Source organism: Cannabis sativa, chromosome 2 (genome assembly GCF_029168945.1).
Source record: "Cannabis sativa cultivar Pink pepper isolate KNU-18-1 chromosome 2, ASM2916894v1, whole genome shotgun sequence".
NCBI classification, from domain to species: Eukaryota; Viridiplantae; Streptophyta; class Magnoliopsida; order Rosales; family Cannabaceae; genus Cannabis; species Cannabis sativa.
In genome coordinates, this window is record NC_083602.1 from 28,695,944 (window position 1) to 28,701,943 (window position 6,000).

The following is a 6,000-nucleotide window of genomic DNA, read 5'->3' on the forward strand; positions in this document are numbered from 1 at the left end:
TAATTATAAAATGAAAAAATCATTGATTTAAGTTGGTCCAAAATAAATAATTTTCAACTTTAATCTATTTTTCAAATAAAATTCGAAATTTCTGCATCAAAGTGATGCAATTTCGAAATTGTGAGAAAAAGATTAATAAAATAAAATAAAATATATTTTGAAAATTATTCAAATTTAGGTTATTCTGAAATAAGATTCCAAACTTAAAATAGTTTCCAACTTTAATTAAATAACATGAAAATAACAATATTTAAGTATCATGATGAAAATCAACTTAGATATTGAAATTTTCAATTTAATGAAATGTATTAAATTCAAGAAATAAATAATTAAGTATAGAGGAAACTTAATTATTAATTCTAGTTTAATACTAGGAAAATATCCTAACCTTAGATTGTACCAAAATTAATTATTAAACAATTAATTTCACAATCAATGATATTTTTCTATTTAATATTAAAAATAATAACTAGTACCGAAATAACTATCTAGAATATATATCATTAACTAAGTGTTTTTCTAAAATTAACTTTAAAATATTAAAATGAAAAATAAATTTCATATATTTTAAAAGTTAATTATGTTGCTAATTCAATTTTAATTAGGTTAGACTAATATAATTAACCTAATACAATTATTTAAATAAGGCAAATGGGCCTTCACAATTGGTGTAGTTCATGTGAGGGGGAGCTGGGTTCAGTATGTCGTACCCACTTCTATTGGCCCCCAACTCTCACACAAGGCCCAAAAGAGAGGAATTTAACCTTTAAATAAACAATTGTTATTCATTGAGTAAGTCCAAATCTAATTGGGCCTAAATAAAATTACTTATGTGAAATTTTATTTTAGCAACCTAGTTCATTTACTCAGTAAAACTTAAATGGGCTTCCTATATGCATCTAAGCCCAATAGCAAACATATAGGCTCACACATGTCAAATGAAATGGATGGGCCCTATCATGTTACTAGGTTTACACAGATGAAAGAAGTACAAAATTTACCTGTTACAAATTATTTATAAGATCTATTGACAATTGGACTATGATTAAAATCAGATCATTGGATTTGTCAACAAGTTAATCATAGCAATTTAGATCAAATAAATAATTGGTTTGAAATTTTTTTTTTGAATAAACAATATAAAATAAACAAACATTGTCCATGTAACAGATGTGAAATAAGATATTAATATAATTAAATTATTATTCTTAAACTAACCAAATAAATTTTTGAAAATTTATGGTTATTAGAACAAACCTTAAATTCTCAAAATAAAGGAAACTAATTTTTTTTTTTTTTAAAAAATATCTAGGTTTATCAAATTAAATTAAATATCTAATAAGATCAATGATTTGAAAGAAAGAATCTTCAATATCACTTTCATATCTTATAATTTAATTAAAATAAACTAATTTTAAAATAGATATGGTTAGATAATTATTATTTTAGGAAAATAATAAATAAATAATAATTACCATAATTATATGTCAAAATATCTCGAATTAAGCAATATTCAAATTTCTACAAAATATCTAAGTTATTTAAATATTTAAGATATGATTTATATATTTCCAATAAGGAAAAAAATGATATATATATAGAAAAAATATCATTTTTAAACTTATAATTTATAAATAATTAAATATTTAACAAAATAACAAATTTTGAATTTGAAAATATTATGGTAAGTATATCTATAAAAATATCTATGTTAATTTCAAATTTATTAATTATTTAATTTGTCATATAAGATAATTTTAATATAATATTTTACATAAAAAGACAAAGTTATCTTTTAATTTAAAATATGTTAAATATCAAAATATCTAATGTTATAATTAAATAATAAAAAATATTAAAGAAGTTAACAAATTCTTAAATCTGACCATATTAGGAAATATTTAACATTGGAAATATTCTAAATTGGAAATATTTAAAAAAGGAAATGTTTCAAATTGGAAATATTTAAAATTGGAAATATTTCAAATTGGAAAAATCTAAAATAGGAAAAATCGGATTTTGGGAAACAATCCCATAAAAAATCGGATTTTGGGGAAAAATCCCACAAAATTCGCAATTGATGCACCCACTCAACCGCCTTGAATCCCGATTTTCCAAAATTCATAACTTTTTCAATTTTTAATGGGAATCGAGTTCCGTAAAAAACAAAATTGCTTAATTTTTCACAAGGAATCCAAATAAAATATTTTAAAAAATAGAAAAAATATTTTTCATGGAAAAAGGTACTGTACAACACATACATTCATCACATAAGCACATAAACCAACATGAAACCATCCAAATGAACACAAAACATCGTTTTAATTCATATTTCATGAAAGTAAATCATTACCATGGCTCTGGTGCCAGTTGTTGGAAATATTTTACCAGGATTTAGATTTACTACCAAGTATGTTTGATTAACATCCTAATATGAATTCTAAAACAATGAAATAAACACATAAGAGTTTAAGAAAACCTTACATTGGGTGCAGCAGAATATTATGACTCCTTCCATTCAGATCTCTAGCCCTTGATTCCTTTCTGTAGCAGAGCATAATCAAGATCTAAATCTGGATCTTCTTCTCTCCTTCTTATTGGTGCTGATTTTCCACAGTCTTAGATACTATGATTGAGGTACCACTTGATGTGTGTGGGCGCTACTCATCACTCAAAGGAATTTTGAAAAAAATAGAGAAGAAAGAGAGGGAGAGTGGCGGCTTCAGAGTGTTTGAGAAAATAATCAGTAAAGTGTGTGTGAAACTTGAAGCCTTTACCTTCTATTTATAGAATACCACATAGGGTTAAGGTTGAATTACTTGGCATTTGAAAATGAAAAATAAAATGATAAAAGGAAACAAAGTGGCTGGAAATAGAAAATGGAAACAAGCCTCTCACTTTTGCAACTTTCCTATTTTATCATTCCTAGTTTCCCATTCTCCAAAATTGCCAATTTTCTCATTCAACCACATAAATGTCAAATCTAATTATTTAATATCTATAATTAATTATTAAATAATATATTGTCATTTATTTTAGTTATTAATAAAAACTAATCAAAGTTTCCCAATTAATAAATATACCCTTTAAAGTCTCTACTTACTGTTTTACCCTTGCTTAGTGAAAATTCATAAAGTAGACATAGTCAAACTTTTAGAATTATAATTGATTAATTAAAATCAATTAACTGAGTCTTACAAGCAGTATGGTCTCAACTAGTATGGGGACCATGGGTCTATATAACCGAGCGTCCAATAAGTTGAACCAAATTTACCAAGTAAATTCCCTAACTTATCAATTTCTTATTGAATCCACACTTAGAACTTGGAATTGCACTCTCAGTCATATAGAACGCTCTATATGTTCCATGATAAAGACAGGTCATTAGTTATCCATTGTTATAATCCTAATGTGATCAATGACCCTCTAATAGATGATCTACATTGAAAAGGCACTAAGTTACCGTTACACCTTCAATGTATTTTATCCTTAAAACACTTAGCTCCGTATAAATGATATTTTAGCAAAGTGAAATGAGATCTCCACCATTTATCTCTGTTTAGCCAAGCTCGAAGGATATCATTGTTTCACTTCTAAATTCCTATAAAAGTTATAGATTCCATATTTATGGTAGCGCTCCCACTCAATTATACTATCATGTTCCCAAAATGTACGTATCACCCTGACCCAAAAGTAGGCTTAACTAACAAATCAAAGAACATGTATAGTACTCTTAAGATCGAACCTAACCATATCAGGATTAAGATCATTTGATCTAGGATCAACAAGTGATATTGAATTGAATAGATATTACGTTAAGTTTTAATATATCTAATCAAAGTTCAATATCGGTCCCTTCCGATGTATACTCCATACATCCGATACTGGTAAACTTTGCTAATGTCCTGGAAAGGACCTAACACTTTTCCAAGGTGTAAGAATACCTATCGCTGATTATACCATGTCAGTCTAAATCCAGTGTTCTGACAAATCAGGTAATACATTTTCGAACATATAATTAAGATTATATTCCACTGTGCTGACAACACTATAATCTTTAACAAATTCATATGTTCTGGAAATAATTAGGAAATAAATCATGTGAACCATGCAACATAAAATGTTATTTCTGATCTTTATTAATAAGTAAATCTGATTATATTGAAATGGGTTTTATTTAGGGCACAAAACCCAACAGGTAGTGCAATTGAGTGGGAGCGCTAACATAAATATGGAATCTATAGCTTCTATCTGGCGAATAGAGAGTAAATGATGATTTCCTTCGAGCTTAACCAAACAAAAATAAATGGTGGAGTACTCATTTCACTTAGCTGAAATATCATTTATACAGGGTTAAGTGTTTTAAGGATAAACTACATTGTAGGGTGTTACAGTAATTTAATCCCTTTACAGTGTAAATCATCTATATAGAGGATCATTGATCAAATTAGGATTATAACAATGGATAACTAATGACGTATCTATATCGTGGAACATATAGAGCGTTCTATACGACTGAGAGTGCAATTCCAAGTTCTACGAGTGGATTCAATAAGGAATTAATAAGTTAGGGAATTTACTTGGTGAATTCAGTTCGACTTATTGGAAGCTCAGTTATATAGACCCATGGTCCCCATACTAGTTGAGACCATACTGCTTGTAAGACTTAGTTAATTGATTTTAATTAATCAATTATAATTCTAGAAGTTAGACTTTGTCTACTTTATGAATTTTCACTAACCAAGGGCGAAATTGTAAAGAAAAGAGATTCTAGGTTTATTTATTAATTAAGATACTTTATATGTCTAAATTAATAAATATATTAAATGGCAATATTATTTAATAATTATTTTTAAGTTATTAAATAATTAGAACTGGCATTTGAATGGTTAAATTGGAAAATTGGCATTTTTGAGAAATTAGGAATGGAAAATAACAAAATGGGAAAGTTGCAAAGTGAGGCCTAATTTCCTTATATGGGCCGCCCACTACGCATAGGCTTTTACCATTTTATTTTTCTATTATTTTAATGCCACACAATTCTAACCTAAACCTAGAGGGCATTCTATAAATAGAAAGTGTTGCCTTCAGGAAACTCATAATTTTGCACATTTGTTTCTTTCAGAAAAAGCCTACACACCACTTTCTCTCTCTTTTCTTCTCTCAAATTTCAAAACCCTTGAGTGATAGAGTAGTGCCCACACACATCAAGTTGTACCTCAATCATAGTATGTAAGACTATGGAAAATCAACCTCAAAGAAGGAGAGAAAGAGATCCACGTTCAGATCTTGATTATGCTCTGCTACAGAAAGGAATCAAGGGCTAGAGATCTGAATGGAAGGAGTCATTATATTCCACTGCACCCAATGTAAGGTTTTCTTAAACTCTTATGTGTTTATTTTTATTGTTTTAGAATTCATATTAGGATGTTAATGAAACATACTTGGTAGTAAATCTAGATCCTCGTAAAATATTTCCAACAACTGGTATCACAGCTATGGTAATGATTTACTTTCATGTAATATGAATTAAAACGATGTTTTATATGTTTTGTGTTGATTTGGATGGTTTCATGTTGGTTTATGTGCTTATGTGATGAATATATGTGTTGTACGAAATTTTTTCATAAAAAATAATTTTTCTATTTTGAAAATATTTTATTTGGATTCCTTGTGAAAAATTAAGCAATTTTCATTTTTACGGAACTCGATTCCGATAAAAATTGAAAGAGTTATGATTTTTGGAAAATTGGGGTTCAATGGTTCCTCACAAATTGCGATTTTTCGGATTTTTTTCCCCAAAAATCCAATTTTTTCATGGGATTGTTTCCCAAAATTCAATTTTTTCAATTTTAGATTTTTCCAATTTGAAATATTTTCAATTTTAAATATTTCCAAATTTGAAATATTTCCATTTTTTAAATATTTCTAATTTGGAATATTTCCAATTATAGTAAGATTTAAAAATTTGTTAACTTCTTTAATATTTATATATTATTT